Below are 22,061 nucleotides of genomic sequence, written 5' to 3'. Positions count from 1 at the left end.
GAAGAAAGAATATTATACATGTACAAGCCTATTACTGTACCACTGATACCAGTCCTGAAAAGAACCTTTGTGGAACTAATAATAACAGCAAGTCTTTAAAATTACCCTCACTGCCTGACAACACTGCTTCCTTCCTGTCCCTATACAAATTGGCAAAAAAAGAGAACGATTAGTGGTTACTGGAACAGCTCTTTTGTGGACCTTGATAGTAACAGCTAATGATGATGATGATGATGATGATGATGAAAGACTAATCTGGCTGTCCCTGTAGCATACACCGTCCTTTCCCTTTCTCTAAACTAACAAAAGACACTCAGGCTGCTGCAAGAATCAGCAGCACAGCAAACCTATCAACACCTAACACCTATACCAGTCCTGAAAAGAACTTTTGTGTACCAAATAGCTAGTGGTTTATCTCTCCCTACTCCACACAGGAACCTGTCCCTATCGTAACAGAAGAAAGAATGTAAAATGGCCACCGGATCGGGTGTATTTATAGGTTAGGGGGAATGTACAAGTGTCCATGTGCTGTCATGTCTCAATTGGCTGTCCTGTATCACATGATAAACGTGTCACCAAAGGTTAAAGTTCTTGTATACATTAAACACGTAAGTCCGCCGCGGCGAACGACGGAAAAAGGCGTTCGAACGTGCGGACCGCGAATGTCGGAAATTCGCCGCGAAACGACCGCCGGGCGAACCGTTCGGCCATCACTAGTGATGGATACATAAAAACCTAGAATTGAATGGATTAAATGCTTGTTTTCTCCTGGAGGGACTGAAGCTCAGTGGCTCCTTTCAGTACTAGTCAGCACTTTTCTCTTACTGCATATCTTATTTTATGCTATAAAACACAACCAATAAAAAAAAAAAAAAAATGTAAATAATGTAATTTCTTGTATTCGGTTCACATATTTTTGGTAAACAAAATCCCAATAAGTGTATATTGAATGGTTTGTGCAAAGGTTATAGAATCTACAAACTATGGCATATATTTATTGATTTTTTTTTTTTTTTTTTTTTTTTACTAGTAACGGTGGTGATCGGCGATTTTTAGCGGGACCACGGCATTGCGGCAGACAAATCTGACACTAAGTAACAACTTTTGGGGACTGTCACTGTACTTATTTTGTTTTTGTAAACTGGCACTTTACAATAAATGTTGCACTGTATTTTCTGTGAAATATATATGCATATGAGCGGATCATTTTTTTTTTTTTGGTGGGGGAATGGATCTTGGGTGGGTGGGAGTTCCCACACTTGGGGGAAAAAAAAAAAAAAGCGTGGGAACTCACACCCAGCCAAGATCCACTCCCCCACAAAAAAAAAAAAAAAAAAAAAAAAAGGAAGAAAGATCCGCTCATATGCATATATATTTCACAAAATAAGTTAACTGATCAAACTAACAGAATAATCACCTCAATGGGTGATGATCTTTCCCTCGCAGGGAATTTCTAAGACAAATACACCCTGTTCCAAATTATTATGCAAATTCTATGTTACACAGCCCATTATAATATATCCCACAAACTGAAATAACGCTGCGCTTGCCGTGCAAAATTATCAACTTTACGAGATTTAGTATCATCTGCGCTGCGAGGTGTGGTTAACCTATTTCTCCCACTGACACCAATGATGGGGGACTATTCCTTCCACCAGAGGGCAGGTGTCCCCATCAGAGAGCCCCCCATCAGAGAGCAGGTACCCCCATCAGAGAGCAGGTACCCCCATCAGAGAGCAGGTACCCCCATCAGAGAGCAGGTACCCCCATCAGAGAGCCCCCCATCAGAGAGCAGGTACCCCCATCAGAGAGCCCCCCATCAGAGAGCAGGTACCCCCATCAGAGAGGCCCCCATCAAAGAGCCCCCCCCATCAGAGAGCAGGTACCCCCATCAGAGAGCAGGTACCCCCCATCAGAGAGCAGGTACCCCCCATCAGAGAGCAGGTACCCCCCATCAGAGTTGTGACTGAGCCATCACAAAGCAGAAAAACGTGTACCTGGATAAGTCCTTGATGAAGGAGCATGCTGCAGGGGGGCAAAAGCCGGGCGGAGGAACTTGCCGATGAGGGCGGGGAGCACAGGTGATGTCATTGGTTGTTAGGACAATGGCGGTTCTAGCAGCCAATGACAGTATTGCAGCAGGGAATCTAGCGCTGCAGATTGGCTGGCGCTGTCCTGTATAGTATAGCCGCAGCTGCTGGAGGAGGAGGACCGAGGGAGGGGAGGACGCCGTCCTTCACTTAGTGAAGGATCGGCACGGGTGGCTCTAGTTCTGCAAAGGGAACAGCGTTCCTTCTGTGAAAAAAAGTGCAGGGACGCCGTTCCCACATATTCCCGCAGGACTCAAGCCCTGGGGAGCGGATACCCTCTTTTTAGAGGGATCCAGCTCCCACTTCCTCCCGGGGCACCGCAGCGCCGGAAGGAAGTTCACCTCTCCCCCCCCCCCCTCGGCAATCATCTGGGACACGTCACAGGACCCAGATGATTGCCCGGCCAGTTGCAGTGCGCAGAGTGGCTTGCGCATGCGCAGTGCGTGCCCACAGCCGGACACCCACAGTGACAATGTCGGCGCCGCAGAGAGGAGGGGGGAGAGGACAGGGGCTTCGTACACCCGCATCGCTGGACCGTGGGACAGGCAAGTGTCCGATTAAGAAAAGTCACACTTTTTTGTAGCTGCTGACTTTTATATGGGCGGAACTCTGCTTTAAGCTTTAACCCTGGAGAAATATTCATATATTTACCCATCAAGGGGATTGGTTGAATTTATGGCGTGAATAGAAAATCCCTTTATTAATCATTTTCACTAAAGGGCCAGAGGAAAAAACAAATTGTGGCTTTTGGGTTTCTGGTTCATCAATAAGGAAAGCAAGAATGACATTTTCAATGGGGGAAATCCCAGCAGAAAACACGCGGCGTGTGCTGTACACGGAAAGAGTGACACAGAGTGACAAGACACTGAGGCATCCTCTCTTTCTCCGAGGCGGTGGTGTAACGCCGGCAGATGATGGAATTCTGTCAGGCATAAATGCTGAATTATTTAGGGCTGAGAATCACAACCGGCGCGGCACGCCTGGAATTGAGGAACGGCCACATAGGCTGCAGCCTAAGGCATCAAAAGCTCAGTGGGCTGCTTCTCATTTAAAAGGGGAAACCACAGACTTTTACAGTTCAGAGATCACTTTAAATTTAAATAATTTTATCATCTGGAGGATAATTATTATAATGATGATGATGAAGGATTTAAAATGTAGTTTAACTTTAGGGCTCCTTTACACTTGCTGGAAGATCTGTCACTTCTTGAAAAGCAAATATAGCTTTTTAGAGGCGTTTGACAGAGGAGATATGTTGCTTCCTCACAGCCCGTTTTAACCCATTGAATGCTGCACTACTGCACCGCAATCGTGCGAAATAGCACAGCCCCATTCAATTGAATGGGTTGCGTTCAGAAGGTGTAGTGCCCACCGCCAAATGCAATGGGGGTGGGGGGGGGGGGGGTGTAATTCCTGCCACGGCTGAAGCAGAACATCACAGCTGCAACATGTGTACAGCCATACCTCCAAACTTTTTGAGTTGGAAATGAGGGACACATTAGCAAAAATATGTAGACATAGGACACGCCCCCTGCCACACCCCCTTAAAAGGAGAATTATACAATAAAAAAAAAAAGATTAGTTAAACCCAAAATTGCTTTTTTCTAAGCACTATTATTCCTTGATAATGGATTTTGACCAGTGGCGGGTGGTGTTCAAAATTTTTGGAGGGGGCAGGTTGGCTCGGCTGGGCAAATCGATGTTATCTTAAGTGGCTTTGCCTTCTGGCCACTAGGGGCGTGCGTGCCCGCAATGTTTGCCCAGAGCCAATACGAGTGCCCAGCGGGCGCAATGACCGCCGGGCACCTGCGATCGCTCGTGACAGAGCGAGAACCGAGATCTGTGTGTGTGTAAACAGTCACACAGATCCTGGGTCTCTCAGGGGAGAGGAGACAGATCGTGTCTTCATACTAAGTATGAAGTAGATATTTGCCAGCACACCCAGGATCGGCACAAAGTGGTGTCCGAACGGGTACTTTATTACATGATCACGACACAAGAAAGGTGCAACATTTCGGAGTCACGCATGACCCCTTTGTCAGGCATGCCTGACGAAGGGGTCATGCGTGACTCCGAAACGTTGCACCTTTCTTGTGTCGTGATCATGCAATAAACTACCCATTCGGACGCCACTTTGTGCCGATCCTTAGTGTACTGGCAAATATCTACTTTGTGACTTGAACCAGTATACAGCCGGTTGTTGCTGCAGCACCCAAATCTTGAGAGCTTATGCCAGGAAAGGAACGTGTGCGATGGGAATATGAAGTATTTCATACTAAGTATGAACACCGATCTCTCTCTTCCCCTAGTCAGTCCCATCCCCCCTACAGTTAGAACACACACAAGGGAACACAGATAACCCCTTGATCGCCCCCTAGTGTTAACCCCTTCCCCGCCAGTGACATTAATACTGTAATCAGTGCATATTTATAGCACTGATCGCTGTATAATTGTCAATGGTCCCAAAAATGTGTAAAAAAAAGTGTCAAATTTGTCCACTGCAATATCGCGGTCCTGATTAAAATAATATTTTATAAAAAAAATGTATAATAATAAAAATGCCATAAATCGATCCCCTATTTTGCGCAAACCAATCAAACCAATCAATATACGCTTATTGCGATTTTTTTTACCAAAAATATTTAGAAGGATATGTATCGTCCTAAAATGGAGGAAAATTTTTTTTTGACAAAAAAAGTGGGATATTATAACAAAAAGTAAAAGATACTATGTTATGTTTCAAAATCGTCGTTCTTCTATTGTTTCTAGCGCAAAAAATAAAAACCGCAGAGCTGATCAAATACCACCAAAAGAAAGCTCTATTTGTGAGAAAAAAAGGACGTCAATTTTGTTTTGGTACAGCGTTGCATGACCGCGCAACTGTCAGTTAAAGCGACGCAGTGCCGTATCGCAAAAAATGGCCTGGTCATTGAGCAGCCAAATCTCCCAGGGTTGAAGTGGTTAATGAGTTTGGTGTGGGGGGGGGGGGGGGGACACAAGCAGCCTGTGTAGAGCCCTGATCTCAACCCTACTGAACACTTCTGGGATGCATTGGAACACCCACTGCAAGCCAGATGTTCTCATCCTGACCTCACCATTGCTCCTTTGGCTGAATGGGCACACATTCCCACACAGACAAGCTCAAAATCTTGTGGAAAGCCTTTCCTAGAAGAGTGGAGGCCAATATAGCCAAAAAGTGGGGCAACATGTTAATGGCCATGGTTTTGGAATAAGATGTCCAACAAGCTCAAGTCCTTGTTCCTTGTAAACCTTATTTCAGTGGACTACTAGGCCTCTTTGATTGAAAACAGCCCACACACCCTGCAGTCTCTAGGCTGGCCCAAACTTACCATTACCTTCAACGTGTGCGCCCACTTGGCGAAACAGCATCAGTCTGAGCGGTGCTCAGCCATTCATAGGCAGCCTGGTATTTTAGCAATGAATACAAAGCTTCCTCTGCTTGGATGAATCAGAGATTGTGACGTCATAAGCCCACCTCACTTCCTCTGTCAATCATAGGAAGCTTTGTATTCATTGATAAAATGCAAAGCTGCCTATGAACGGCTGAGCACCTCTCAGACCAGCGCTTTTTTGTTCCAGTTGTGAGACAGGAATGTCTCATTTCACACCTAGAACCCAATCACACTATTCAAAGTGAAAGTAACCCTGGACATCAGATTGAATGCATTCTCTGCATTAAGGTAAAAAAAAAAAAATGCCTAGTACCTTTCTGTGCCCTTCATCTCCAAACACTTTCCTAAGGTCCATGTTCACGGTCGCCAGGTCCTTCACAATCTGTACTGCTTCCTTGATCTTCCTGGTTATAGAGGAGGACATACCGCCCAATGTTTTGAGATGGGAATCAGGGACACCTATTAGCAAAAGCAGGGCTTTTTTTTCCTCAGAGAATAGGTGCCAGATCTCCCCCTTTTGGGAGTTACCCATTGTCTTTGCCCCTACCTACCTCTGAGCACCAGTCCTTGGTTCCTCCCCCTACCCACCTCCCAGCACTGCCCCTGTTAGAGAACACAGAAGCAAGTAACATTTGTGGTACTAAGTCATTTGTATGGAATAATATATATATATATATATATATATATATATATATATATATATATATATATATATAGCCAGCGGGACTTTTATTTGTATCAATTGTTTCCATGCATTTTACTATATATTAATATTTTTAAACGTATACAATTCATAAAAAATATTGCACATTGATTAAACATTCCAACAATATGTTGGTACATATATTATGAGATACAAGCAATGATTGAAACATGATTTTATAAAAATGGAATTAATGACTATACAGATATCGCAAAAGAACCACAAAAATTAAAATTAAAATGGAAGTAAAAAGAAACAAATAAAGAAGGATCGTCGTTCCTTCTTTATTTGTTTCTTTTTACTTCCATTTTAATTTTAATTTTTGTGGTGCGTTCCCCCTGAAAAAAAATCCCTGAGCAAAAGTATGTAGTGATAGGACCCCCCCCCCCCCCCGCCACACCACCTTAAAGGAGAATTATACAAAAAAAAAAAAAAAAAGAAGAAGATTAGTAAACCCACAAGTGCATTTTTCTGCACTATTTATCCTTTATACTGGCTTTGAAATTTACAAATGCAGCAATTTAGAAATTGTTTAGCACTGGGAAACACTTTTTGAAAGATAAATAGTGCATTTTATATACAATTATACAGATCAGACCAAAATGAGGGACAAATGAAGCAGAAAGAGTGACATTGTTGTAAATCAGGAACAGTCCCACAAAATCAGGGACAGACCCAGTCACTCAAAATCAGGGACAGTTGGGAGCTTTGGGAGGGTACTGAGAGTGATAGGCTGCTGCCACCATCAAATTGCACGGAGGAGGAGTGCAGTCTGTCGGGTGCTGTGTGTGCCTATGGACACATGTACCAGTGTTTTCTTAGCAGCCAGGCCACAAACAGGCAAGGGGTGCCAGCAGCTCAGGGATGGGCCGCAGGAGAACAAAGGAGGCGATTCTAAAAAGAAGAATCATCCTATAATGTAAGTGTGGACCGCCGCGGCAAGCCTGGCAAAAGCTAACCTCCCCTTCCGAAAATGCTAGTTCCCTGGCTGTCATGTTGAACCCAGCTGGTATTTTTTTTTAGGAGATCAGTAAAAGGTAGTCTCTCCTGACTCTTCCTTCAATGACAGGTTCACTTTAATGGCTTTGCACAACACTTGGCAACCTCAGCGGTGTTTGCAGAAGAGTAGATGTCATTTCTGGCACATATAAGACTGACTATAATGAATTACTAGTTACAGTAATTATTACTTGTTATTCTCTTTCCTAAGTTCCTCTTTTGGGCTTCCCGTGTGAAGTTACTCATCATCAGCATCGTTTTGAAGTAGTAAATATTTGTGACACCTATTCTGGCGCATAGCGAGGGAAGGAGCCAAAATATTCATCACTGTGCGATTAACATGCAAGTTGGGACAAAAACAATACAACAACCTATACAAACCACTTTGAATGAATCATCAATCATTACCTGATAAGAAGGACATACAAACTTTATATATTTGTCACTTCATTTAAACAACAACAAACCTCCATTTAATTCAAAAGACAAAAATAAAAAAAAAGGAAAAAACCTATTACAGCCTAAAAATCTGCACTTGAACCAGAAGAAAACCAAAACCCTTGTTAACTGGGGTTCAATTTGGTGAAAAATCATTCCTGGTCCTCAAAAGGCACGTACTTCCCGGCTCATCAATACTTCTATTTTAATAGCTAGTTGTATTTTGTGCTTTTATAGAAAACACATCCTGAATTTTTTTTAACCACTTCAGCCCCAGAAGGATTTACTCCCTTAATGACCAGGCCATTTTTTGCGATACGGCACGGCGCCATTTTAACCGACAATTGCGTGGTCGTGCGACGCTGTACACAAACAAAATGGATGTCTTATTTTCCCCACAAATAGAGCTTTCTTTTGGTGGCATTTGATCATCTCTGCGGTTTTTATTTTTTGCGCTATAAACAAAAACAAAAAAAAAACTATAAAATTTTCTACTTTTTGCTATAATATAAAAATAAAAAAAATCCCAATAAACATATATTGATTGGTTTGCGCAAAAGTTATAGCATCTACAAAACACGGGATATATTTATGGTGTTTTTATTATTAATTTAGTTTACTAGTAATAGCGGTGATCAGATTTTTAGCGGGAATGCGACATTGCGGCAGACACTTTTGGCACTTATTTGGGACCAGTGGCATTATTACAGTGATCAGAGCTAAAAAAAATGGCCACTGATTACTGTATAAATTACACTGGCAGGGAAGGGGTTAACACTAGGGGGCGATCAAGGGGTTAAGTGTTCCCTAGGGAGGTGGACTGACAGGGAGTACAGAGAGATCGCTGTTCCTAAACACTAAGAACAGACGATCACTCTGTACTCCCCTGACAGAATGGGGATCTGTTTGTTTACGTTGACAGATCCCCGTTGTAGCTCTCTGTGAAGCGATCGCAGGTGGCCGGTCGACATTGCGGCCTCCGGCCACATGCATAGGCTCCAGTAGCGTGCCTGCTATAGCTGTTGAAGGGATGGACTTACAGCTACGGCGATTCACGCAGCCAATCCAACCTTCCGCAGTATAACTGCGACGGCTTGTCCACAAATCGGTTAAACAATCTACTTTTTTGAGACTTGTTGCTGCCATCAGTTTCACAATTACCTTATTTTTTTCTTAAAATATAATATTTTCTGTTTAAACATGTGAGGTTTTCTATAGTCCATTGTGGATAAAATATGGGTTTATGAGACTTGCAAATCATTGCCACCTGTTTTTAATGTAGATTTTACATAGCGTCCCAACTTTTTCAGAATTGGGGTTATATATCCAAGGTTATGGATATGAAAAACTAGATGACGGGGTTGTCCATAGATAGGCAATATGTGATGAAGATCAGTATGGCAAAAGGTCCTAGCACTTGGGGGGGGGGGGGGGGGGGGGTTAGTGCAAGAACAAGAAGACAGCCCTCTGGCCGCTGTGAGATATCTGCCATCTTCAATATGTAACTGTATGTGTCTCTAACTTCAAAGAAGAGCTTCACCCAAAAAGGGAAAGTTCCACTTTCTCCCTCCTCACCAAATTAGACTTTAATTTTTTATTTTTTTTTGGGGGGTGGGGGGGTACCTGGTGTTTTTATCTGGCTGCACTCCAAAGACAAAAGGGTCCACCCAGACCCTCCTCCGGCTGCCATGCTCAACCAAACAGTGCTAAGTCATAGAGGACTCCTCTACAACCAAAGACTAGGTTGGGTGAAATGCGTCAGTAGGAGGAGGATCTGGGCAGATCTTCTGTGTTCTATGCTCCAAATAATAAAACTTCAATCAGGATGATGTCAAGGAAATGCATTTCGTCTTTTCATTTTTACACATGGGGAGCTTGGATGAGCTCCATTCAGCTGGCACCCCCATCCACAGATGTGGGCAGATCAGGGTTAAGGAGCAAGAGTTTTCTCCTCGAAGGTACCTTAAATTATATGTTGCCAATGCGTGTGTACAGCATACAACCATGGCTTTAAAAATTTTATACAGAATAACAGGGGTCTACATTCTCTCTTTTTTTTTTCTTGCCACCTCAGCTTAATCGTTCAAGAGACCTAGGTCATATTGTCTCTCCTCGTGTCTCTGCCCAATTCCACATCGTATATATACCGTATATACTCGAGTATAGGCCGACCCGAATATAAGCCGAGGCCCCCAATTTACCCCCAAAAAAACTGGCAAACTTATTGACTCGTGTATAAGCCGAGGGTGAGACATGCCTGTCCATCCCTGTGTGTGTGTCCGTCCATCCCTGTGTGTCCGTCCATCCCTGTGTGTCCGTCCATCCATCCCTGTGTGTGTGTGTGTCCATCCATCCATCCATCCCTGTGTGTGTGTGTGTGTGTCCATCCATCCATCCATCCCTGTGTGTGTGTGTGTCCATCCATCCATCCATCCCTGTGTGTGTGTGTCTCCATCCATCCATCCATCCCTGTGTGTGTGTGTCTCCATCCATCCCTGTGTGTGTGTGTATCCATCCATCCCTGTGTGTGTGTGTCTCCATCCATCCATCCCTGTGTGTGTGTGTCCGTGTGTGTGTGTGTGTGTGTGTGTGTGTGTGTGTGTGTGTGTGTCCAGCCTACCTGTGTCCCGAGCCTTTGTCCCGAGCCTCCGTCCCGTGCCTTGCCTCCTTGCCTCCGTCCCGTGCCGTGCCTTGCCTCCGTCCCGTGTCGTGCCTTGCCTCCGTCCCGTCCCGTGCCGTGCCGTGCCTTGCCTCCGTCCCGTGCCCTCTTCGTCGGCGCCTCGGCGGCCATTGTAAAATTCAAAAGCCGCGCCTCCGCCTTCGCCTGTGATAGGCGGAACACTGAATTTCCCAGCAGCCTGTGTTCCGCCTATCACGGACATCGTCTCATCCTCGTCCGTAGTACGAGGATGAGACGATGTCCGTGATAGGCGGAACACAGGCTGCTGGGAAATTCAGTGTTCCGCCTATCACAGGCGAAGGCGGAGCCGGAGGCGCGGCTTTTGAATTATAGAATGGCCGCTGTCTGTCTGCTCGACACGCTGATCGAGCGGGCAGACAGCGATGACTCGAGTATAAGCCGAGGGGGGCACTTTCAGCCTCAAAAAAGAGGCTGAAAATCTCGGCTTATACTCGAGTATATACGGTATATATATACACACACACATATAAAAAATTTAATTTTTTTTTTTTATTCTTATATTTATTTATTTATTTTTTTTTTATTCCATTCTTTCTAAGCAAAGGGCCAATTTACTGTCCTTCAGACCGGACTGCGGCCAGTGAGAATTGAAAATGCCTGCCAGAGGAAGTAATCAATGTCCCATCATTGGTATTAGTAGGAGCAATAGTGCCCCTTCGATGGCGTCAGTGGGAGGAATGGTGCCCCATGATTGTTGTCAGCGAGAGGAAGAATGCTTTGCATCAGTGGGAGTAATAATGCCCTAAGGGCTGGATAATGGCAAGCAAAGAACTGCATCCGCTGTAGTGTCAAATACTGTCCCTCGTCAGATAGTGTCCGCCCTGTACTGAGTCCAGGTTCAAGCCCCACCATCCAAGTGGACATAAAGTTAGAATAAAAAAATTGCAGAGCGAAGCGAGGCCGTGCCCGAAGTGTGGCGAGTGAAGCGAGCCCGCGAGGGGCCCTCTTACTAAGTGTTACCATATGTCCACTTGGATGGTGGGGCTTGAACCTGGTCGCTGTTCATCTTTGGAGACTTTCAGAGTCTCCTTGTCCTCCGTACTGCGCAAGCGCTGCACCTGCGCAGTACGGGCCAGACACTATCCGATGGGTGGACAGTTTTTGACAGAACACCGGCCCTGGTGCCACAGTTTGGAGACCACTGCAGTATAGTATTGTCAGAGCTGGGTTCAGCCCTTCCTTCGCTGAGCTGGCCACTCAGCTGTCGGCTAATTGCCAGCTCCTAGCTCTTCACAATTACTCAGCTGTTGATATCCTGCTCTTCAGTTCTGCCTACTAAAGCCGTCCAGTCCAGAGGAGCTCTGCCTTTGCCTTGGTCAACATCACAAGAAACTATCTCCTGCATTCCCATTTAAAGCCTAGCTTTGCTGACATCCCTTCTAGCTCCAAATCCTGCTTGCTGTTCCACTACATTGATCCCTGACTTCTGGCTTGCCCGACTATCCTTTCCGGTTACTGAACTTTGGCAATGTTTGTTCTTTTTACTTTTATTATTAAACAAGTGTGATTTAACTGTACTTCTGTTTCAGCCTGATTTCATGGTTTCTAACAAATATATAACAAAAAAGTCTCTCTTTTTTTTAGATCTTCTTCTACAGGGGTCCCAGGCAGCAGAGGTCTTTCCCCATAACCTCCTGCAGTGTTAAGAGTGGGATCCCCAATGTGGTCCCCCTGGGGGGAGCATTTAATTAAATATAAAAATCAGATAATGCTTTAAAATGTCCCACTGTTGAAATACCTAATACCGGTTGATGCTTTCATCTCCTGCAGATGCAGAGGAAGAGCCGCTAAGAATAGTAGGACCTGACACCCTAAAACAGGGGTCTCCAAACTACGGCCCTCCAGTTGTTCAGCAACTACAATTCCAATCATGCCTAGTCATGTCTATGAATGTCAGAGTTTTACAATGCCTCATGGGACGTGTAGTTCCGCAACAGCTTGAGGGCTGTAGTTTGAAGATCCCTGCCCTAAAAAATGTTGAGGCCGTGACCTCCCCCTGTGCCATGTCATGCTGATGGAGAGCACATGGATGCTGACATTTTACAAAAGCAAATCTGAAGAAGCTCAACTGTTTTTGTATAAACTGAAATTCTGTGCTGCAGACCACATACAGATACTCAATTTTTTAAAAGGAAAGCTCCCCTTTCATTGAAACTTTATGTCACCTTTATAACTGAAAAAAAGGCATTTTGTAATATAAAAAATATATACCGTATTTAAATCGGTGTATAGCACGCACATTCATTTTAAGGGTGAAGTTTCAGGGGAAAAAAAAAAAACTTACATTTTAAATAAGGCAACTAAAATTTAAGTATTGGTGTATAACACGCACATGCCATTTGCACCCAATTTTCATGGTGAAAAAGTGAGTGTTATACGCCAATAAATACAGTACTTGTAATTCAATCTGTAGAAGCTATAGAAGAAAAGCAAATTTTGCCTCATTTCATCACACCTGCCGCCCCCAATTCCCCTCTCCAGAAATGTGCACAGAGCTTGAAGTCAAATCACAGGCATCCCCTGCAACAGTGTTAAGTGGGGGACACACTAGTCGAAAATCGAGGCGAAAATTTTCGCCCAAGGAACGATCGTACGATTTTCGACTAGTGTGTACACAACTTTCCTCCCCCGATTCTGATCCAGCGAATTGTAGACCATCAACAGCACAACCAATTCTCGTTTAAAGTGGGGTGCCCCCTAAAAAATAAAAATAAATACATTTAAAAGTCAACAGCTACAAATACTGCAGCTGCTGACTTTTAATAAATCGGACACTTACCTGTCCCAGGGTCCAGCGATGCGGGGGAACGGAGCGCCCCCCCCCCCTCATTTCCCGCTCCGCTCGCGGCGCCGGAATTCTTACTGTGGGCACCCGGCTGTGGCTTCACAGCCAGGCACCCACTGCGCATGCGCGAGCGGCGCCACGCACCGTGATACGCCGCACAGTCATTTGGGACACGTGACAGGTCCCAGATGACTGTGCGGCGCCGAGGGGGGAAGTGATGTCACCAGCCCGGGCACTGAAGGAGGCAGACTACGAGGGACCCCCTAGCAACAGGCATTTAGAGGCGAGTAAAAAAAAAATTTTTCCAATTATTTTTTTTTTTTTTTTAGGAATTTTAAACAATTTTTTTTTTTTTTTTTTGGTGGCAACACCACTTTAATGTGTACACAATTCATATGAAAAAACATGGATACAAAAATCCGCACATGGTTTGAAGTTGCTGACAACCTGGAAGAATAATATCAAAATGAAATAAAAAAAGTGAAATAATCGGAATCATAATCGCATTGTCATCCAAAGATAAGCAGAACTTTCCTCTTTGTACAAAACATTATACATAGATATATACATAGATATAGATAGATTTTATATATATATATATATATATATATATATATATATATATATATATATATATATATATATATATATATATATATATATATATATATATATATATATATATATATATATATATATATATATATATCTCTATCTCTCTCTATGGGGGGTCACACGTAAATTACGTCTGGATGTCACAAAATCGGATGAGAAAATTTGTACAACACAGAGTGCGAGAAAATAAAAAAACGGTTATGACCACTGAGCTATGACGAGAAAAAAAAAAATAAAAAAAAAAATAAAAATAAAAAAATCGCACGATTTGTTGGCCGATTTTCGTACAGTGTGTATGGGGCATTAAGCTGGCCATACATTATACAATTTTCCTTTTAACTATTTAGTGCGAGGGCCTGCCTAAATTACATACAAATTGAAAGAGTTTAGGTTTGACCTCATATTAGATGGTTTTGGTAAATCTAAAAGGAAAATTGTACAAAATAAAACATTATATAATGTATGGCCAGCCTTAAATCTTTAGCAAGATAGATTTTAAAGAAAAGAAAAGCTGAGGCTGCAGCGAAATTAAGACAATACTCAGCTTGATCAGGTGATGATAGTGAAGTTGAAAAAAAAAAAAAAAAAAAACACACACCTTTCAGTTTAGCAGACACTTGATGAGAATGCTTGCAAGGCTTAATATCTCCAGAAGAGAAGCAGATAAGGATCAGCGATATCTTGCGCAACTCTTTGCAATGCATATAGTTTAGTTAAAATACTACCACTGTCCAAGGTGCTCAGTTTTTCCCAGTGGTTTAAATTTTAAAATAAAGTTGGCACAGTACCCCTGCTAGTGTTATAGTTTGCTCCATTGACTGTCACTGTGAACAGCTTGGTCTGCAGGTGAATGGGAAGAACATACAGGATCTCACAAAAGTGAGTACACCCCTCACATTTCTGTAAATATTTTATTCTATCTTTTCATGTGACAACACTGAAGAAATGACACTTGTCTACAATGTAAAGTAGTGAGTGTACAGCTTGTATAACTGTGTACATTTGTTGTCCTCTCAAAATAACTCAACACACAGCTATTAATGTCTAAACCGCTGGCAACAAAAGTGAGTACACCCCTAAGTGAAAATATCCAAATCGGGCCCAAAGTTTCAATATTTTGTGTGGCCACCATTATTTTCCAACACTGCCTTAACCCTCTTGGGCATGGAGTTCAGTTGTCAGGTTGCCACTGAAGTCCTCTTCCACTCCTCCATGACGACATCACGGAGCTGGTGGATGTTAGAGACCTTGCACTCCTCTGCCTTCTGTTTGAGGATGCCCCACAGATGCTCAATAGGGTTTAGGTCTGGAGACATGCTTGGCCAGTCCATCGCCTTTACGCTCAGCTTCTTTAGCAAGGCAGTGGTCGTCTTGGATGTGTGTTTGGGGTCGTTATGTTGGAATACTGCCCTGCGGCCCAGTCTCCAAAGGGAGGGGATCATGCTCTGCTTCAGTATGTCAGTACATGTTGGCATTCATGGTTTCCTCAATGAACTGTAGTTCCCCTGTGCTGGCAGCACTCATGCAGCCCCAGACCATGACACTCCCACCACCATGCTTGACTATAGGCAAGACACACTCGTCTTTCTACTCCTCACCTGGTTGCGGCCACACACTCCTGACATCATCAGAACCAAATAAGTTTATCATGGTCTCATCAGACCACAGGACATGGTTCCAGTAATCCAGCAGCAAACGGTTTGCGGGTTTAGAAGAGGCTTCCTTCTGGGACAACAGTCATGCAGACCAATTTAGTGCAGTGTGCAGCATATGGTCTGAGCACTGACAGGCTGACCCCCACCCCTTCAACCTCTGCAGCAATGCTGACAGCACTAAAACTTCTATTTCCTAAAGACAACCTCTGGATATGACGCTGAGCACGTGCATTCAACTTCTTTGGTCGACCATGGCGAGGCCTGTTCTGACTGGAAACTGTCCTGTTAAACTGCTGTATGGTCTTGGCCAACATGCTGCAGCTCATTTTCAGGGTCTTGGCAATCTTCTTATAGCCTAGGCCATCTTTATATAGAGCAACAATTCTTTTTTTTTTAAGATCCTCAGAGAGTTCTTTGCCATGAGGTGCCATATTGAACTTCCAGTGACCAGTATGAGAGAGTGAGAGCGATAACAATAAAATTGAACACACCTTCTCCCCATTCACACCTGAGACTTTGTAACACTAACGAGTTACATGACTACGGAGAGTGAAAATGGCTAATTGGGCCTAATTTGGACATTTTCACTTAGGGGTGTACTCACTTTTGTTGCCAGTGGTTTAGACATTAATGGTTGTATTGAGTTATTTTGAGGGGACAGAAAATTTACACTGTTATACAAGCTGTACACTCACTACTTTACATTGTAGCAAAGTGTCATTTCTTCAGTGTTGCCACACGAAAAGAGATAGAGATAGAGATAGAGATATATATATATATATATATATATATATATATATATATATATATATATATATACACACACACACACACACACACACACACACACACACACACACACACACACACACACACACACACACTGAAGGTTATCATTACAGGTTTTACCCACATACAGAACACAAGATTTTATCCCTAGCCTAATGCCCCGTACACACGTTCCGATTATCGGACCACAAAAGTCGCTTTCGGACAGATCATTCGATAATCTGATCGTTAGTACGCAGCTTTTGACAGCCGATCACGACAGTCCGTCCAACTAAATCCGAAGGAACAAACAGGAAAACTTTGGTCGGATGACAGCCCATCGTACGACAGTCGTGTAGTCAGTACAGTATGCGTCCGATAAAAGTCATTAGACGAACACCACGCATGATCGGAAACATGAAAATAAACCAGAAGGACACACGGGTCACACGTTTTTGACATCATTTAAAATACGTAGCTACGCACGACGGAAGATTTTTCCAGAATCGTACGACAAAAGTCTTACACACATTTTGCACTGTTGTATTCAATCTTAGTTGTATACAACAAAATGTGAACGATCGGTCTTACGATAATCGGAACGTGTGTACGGGGCATTAAAATGAAAAGGAGTTCCACTTACATTTAAATTCGCCATAATATAAAATCCTAAATCTGAAAATTGTCCCTTTGCCATGGGACTGTTCCAGCACTGCAAGGGTAAACTATTAATTTATTCTAGGGGAGAGTAAAAATGCTTTTACTTACCTGATTCTCCAATCCCGGTAGATGGCGCTCCCCTATGTTCTGTTCCATGGCAGCATGTCCAATGCATCACCTTAGACTACTGGAGCACGGGGGACAAGACACTGTGAGGACCAGTCTAATGGTGTGGGGTCAGGGCACTGGGTAATTCTTCTTTGCTATACCCTTGGGCCCCATTTACACTTGGCAATTTGGAATCACAGTTGGAATCTCTGCAATTTTGACAAATCGAATGGCAATCGCTGCAAACCGTGCATTCGGGTGCCATTCCATCTACATGGCACCCCAAACACGGTGCAATTTTGCCGCGGTTGTGATGTGACTGAATCAGGCTGCAATTGTGGCAAAATCAAGTGAAGCTTGTCGCTCAGGAAGCAGAAGCTTCGTATGGGTGACAAACGCACTATCGGGCACCATAGGGCACTATAGGGCATCCCATTTAAGTGAATGAGTTGCCCTATGTGTGATGCACAAAATCGCGAGTGGGAACGCGAGTTCCTGCTATGCAAAGTGTGAATGGGGCCCTAAGACCTAAGTGACTGTCTGGGCACAGAGAATGTTCAAGTTTCCTGAAATGTTACTTTTAGGCTGGGTTCACACCTACTTGAATTGGATGAGAGGAACCGCATCCAATTCGCATAGCAGGAGATTTTGATTGGCTCTCTATGGAGCCGGTTCACATATCTCCGCTGCGGCTCCGATGCGAACTTGCATAGGAGCCCTGTGTGTCTTTTGGTCCATTTCAGATCCAAAGTCAGACAAAAATTCGGGGCTGAAATGGGACCTGAAACAGTGAACCAGGATGCACCGGACCCCTGCTGTGAGCCGCATGGTGTGAACCCAGCCTAAAGCCCAACTCCGGGCAAAAAAAAAAAAAAAAGATATCCCCCACTGTGGCCTGCACTATCCGAGTCCACTGCTCGTTTTGTCTAGGGGTGGAGAGAAAGACTTATACTCAGCCGATCCTTTCTCCCACCAGAAAACAGCGCTCCCCCATGGTCCAGCAGTGGACTGGTCTGTGGATCCTGCTCTTTGCTTGATGACATCAGGAACAGTCCACAACCGGACCGGTCTTGGGCTGGGAGGACCAGAGGATTCGGTAAGTACAGTATATATTCCTTCTCTTCTTCCCTAGACAACAATGAGCAGCTGACCTGTGTAGTGTGGGCCATGGAAACACATTATTATTTTTTTGCCCCGGAGATGGGCAACTATACACAAATTAATCTGCAGTATTTTGAGCGCTAACATGCATTGCGCCACGGCAGCCCATTCATTTTGACCCCAACGCACACACAAAAAAAAAACATTTTTCATCTGTGCTCTGTGATGTACTGCAATACATAAATAATAATCTACCACATTACACCAGACTGCCAAATATGCATTATTGTGTGTTGTGATAATGTGTGGTAAAAGTACATTTTAACCCCATATTACCACAATGCACAGAATGAAAGCCTTCTTAAAAGAAAATCTTGCATGGAATAAATACAGTGGTTGCCCGCCTACATAAAAAGGAGATGAGAAGAGAGGAATGTGTTCTGCACGCCAAACAAACCTTTTGTCCTAGGGTGACAACACTTACTCTATTGTATCCATAGGCGTGCACACAGGGTGTGCCAGATGTGCCTGGGCCCACCCTAATCACCCTGTGCAGCGCCGATTTCCCCTACTTTGTCTCACCCCTACAGTGCTGCCAGCTTCCCTCCTCTCCCGCCTCCTGTGGGGGGGGGGGGATGTTTCAGGATGGAGAGCGAAGGAAGGGGCCAGTAAATATTCCTTTTCTGAATGAACACAGCGAGTGATCTGTACAGGCCGCTCTTGCAGTGGCGTTGCAAGGGGGGGGGCGGGCCACACCGGGTGACACCCGCCAGAGAAGTGACACCTGTGGGCAGAGGCACCACTAACGCCGCATTATCCTTACCCCTAGGTTGATGTCTCGCCCCTCGCCGGCTGTCTCGCACGGTGGAGTGGACCGAAGCTGCCTCCCCTTCCTCTCTGTTTACATCTACACAGGGAGGGGGTAGGCGGCTTCGGTCCGCTCTGCTGCGTGAGAGTGAGGTGGGAGTCCGAGGGACACACTGCTGTGCCGGTCCCATGCTGTTCTGAGATTTGTAGTTTAATGTAATGCATGTGCTGGGGGGGCACTATGGCAGGGAAGAGGGGGGATTTGCACTGGGGGGGTCTGCACTGACGGGGGGGGGGTCTGTGCACCATCTTAATAGGTGTAATTTGAAGTAGCGCGATTTGAAAAATAGATCCTGCGCTATTTTTGTCCATTCCATGTGCGACTTGCATTGGCATCTGTGCATGAAATCGCACAAATGTCAGCGAGCCGCAGATGAAATCGCACCGTCCTGCAACTTTGAAATCGCACTAAAGTAGCATGATTTCAAAGCCACATTCAGTGTGAACGGGACTTTAGAATACAAAGTCAGATCTTCAGTAAAGAGAACCAGCCTAGGTCTCCCCAACCCATAGAATGCACTTCCAGCCTGCTGTGTACTCAAGCAAAGCTGAAACCATGACCGGTTCTCTTTATATATTTGTATATAGTTAGAGGCCTTAGCTGTAAGCTCCTTGAAGACAGGACTGATGTGAACATACAATATACTGTATATGTTAAGTGCTGTGTAAATTGTCAGTGCTATATAAATACATGCAAGCGCTGCAATCCATGTGCATTTCCCACACCGCATTCAAATCGCACTGCCCTTGTAATCTGCAGTGGGTGTCAGTGCAATCTTAATGACACCCCAAACATATGAAGTAAGCATAGTTAATTCGCCCACACCGGATCACACAGGTAAACTACCATACAATCCTATTGCAGTGCGGTTCCAAAATTGGCGCCGTCTTTTACGGTACTGGATTTGAATCAGCACAATTTAAAAAATTGTTACTGCACTATTTTTGGAAATTCCATGTGCGACTTGCATTGACATCTCAGCATGAAATCGTACAGATGCCAGAAAGCTGCGGTTGAAATTGCACCGTCTTGCAGGCTTTGAAATCGTGCGTAACTAGTGCGATTTCAAAGCTGCATTCAGTGTGTGGGGGGGGGGGTTCGAAAACAAGGTCAGATCTTCAGTAAAGAGAACCAGTCTAGATCTTCCCAACCCATAGAATGCACAACCCCTAGTGTCTGCTGTGTACTCAAGTGATGCTGAAGCATGACCGGTTCTCTTTATATTTAAAAAAAAAAATAATAATAATATTAAAATGTATATATATATATATATATATATATATATATATATATATATATATATAGTGAGCATCATGATATTTGCACCAGTTTAGTGTATATATATATATATATATATATATATATATATATATATATATATATATATATATATATATATATATTTTTTTTTTTTTTTTTTTATATATAAAGAGCACGTGTGTGTGTGTGTGTGTGTGTGTACACACACACTCTTTGTATATTAAATTTTTTATAGATATTTTATATATATACACACACACACACACATATACACACTAAACTGATGCAAATAAGCAATTTTAGTTTTTATTTATATATTTATCATGATGCTCACAATATATATATCTTTAGTAGAGAGAACCAGTCTAGATCTTCCCACCCCATAGAATGCAAAATGCCTAGTCTGCTGTGTACTCAAGTGATGCTGAAGCATGACCGGTTCTCTTTATATATTTGAAAAAAAATATTATTTTTTATATATATATATATATATATATATATATATATATATATATATATATATATATATATATATATATATATATATATATATATATATATATATATATATGCATCATATTAAGTCAAATTAAAAATCGAGGACAAATCCTGGAAAACTGGGGATGCTTCCTAACTATACAGTAGCAGCAGCTGTAGCAAAGAGCATTATATTATAGCACATAATCCATTCTAATAATACATGGAGCTTCTATATCTATACAGTCACATCTTTCCTTCTAGTTAATGTATCAGATTGATTTGCAGTAGTATGTTGCATTGTACACTTGCAACAAAACAAAACAAAAGAAAAATCATCAAGTACAGTCCATGATACATTTTCAGGACATGCTTTCGGTGGGTGCCCCCCCCTTCTTCAAGGTCCAAGCATGCCGCATGTCATAGAAAGTATGTGCACCTTCATGAAAAGTAATACCCCCCTTGTGGGTCGCCTTACCTCTCCAGCTACATTTGTTACCAGTCATGTGTAAATACTTCCCATACAATGCTTTATGATTGTAAACAACTAACAACAAATATTGTTACAATGATTGTATTTTAAGAAACAAAAGTGCCCCCTGAACCCAACATCAGCATCACCACCATCCCCAGGATATATGTCACACTGGTGGAGACGCTATGGTATATGGTTGCTGCTCAGCACTCACCTATAGATGCAGTGGCCCCTGGTGCCCTCTCCCTGAGCAGATGCAGTGGCCCCTGGTGCCCTCTCCCTGAGCAGATGCAGCTGGATTAGGCAGCCCAAGGGGCTCTAGACTGTTCATCAGCCTCCTGCAGGAATGTGACACTTAGGAGAGCCCAGCTCTTTTGCTTGTCTGATGTTCCTCCACCCCTGAGACTATGCTCTCCACCCCCCCTTGCCTGTGTGTATTAACTCCCTCACTCACTCCTCCCTGCCTCTCTCATCTGCTCACTTTGTGGCTCTCTCAGGAAGTTTACATACTCTGACATTTTTTTTTTTTGTTACATCACAAGTATGTTATTGCTGGCATCCTGCATTGGGCCAGGGGGCACCACCTCTGCCCCCCTCTGTCCGGTAAGGGGACGCCTGCAGTGCACAAGGAGACAACTGCTGTAATGACATATATGATATGAAATGATATGATATGATATGATAGATATGATATCAGACAAATTTACTGGTGATTACAGATAAGGTGTCAGATATACACTATATTACCAAAAGTATTGGGACGCCTGCCTTTACACACGCATGAACTTTAATGGCATCCCAGTCTAATGATGGCCATACGCTGTCCGAAATTCGGTCTTTCGTTTTTTTTGGGCAGTTAACGGGCACAAAAACGATAATCCTTTGGACGTTCTTGAGCCAAAAAAACGAAGGACAAGTTTGGAAATTTTCGAACGATCGAACGAA

General features: G+C 43.5%; 1 protein-coding gene across 1 annotated transcript in view; it reads right to left on the bottom strand.

The window, feature by feature from the left end:
- PRR5L (proline rich 5 like) overlaps positions 1-21,506 on the bottom strand; it is a 113,516-nt gene extending 92,010 nt beyond the window's left edge. Inside the window, exon 1 of the mRNA XM_077463072.1 lies at positions 21,331-21,506. The gene's annotated coding sequence lies outside the window, so the exon portion shown is untranslated. The remainder of the gene's footprint in view (positions 1-21,330) is intronic.
- Between the last annotated feature and the right edge of the window lie 555 nt (positions 21,507-22,061).

Source organism: Lithobates pipiens, unplaced genomic scaffold, assembly GCF_037356315.1.
Source record: "Lithobates pipiens isolate NorthernLeopardFrog02 unplaced genomic scaffold, aLitPip1_a1.2 Scaffold_10, whole genome shotgun sequence".
In the NCBI taxonomy this organism is placed as follows: Eukaryota; Metazoa; Chordata; class Amphibia; order Anura; family Ranidae; genus Lithobates; species Lithobates pipiens.
Note: the sequence above shows the minus strand (reverse complement) of the source record. Positions and strands in the feature narration are given on the sequence as shown.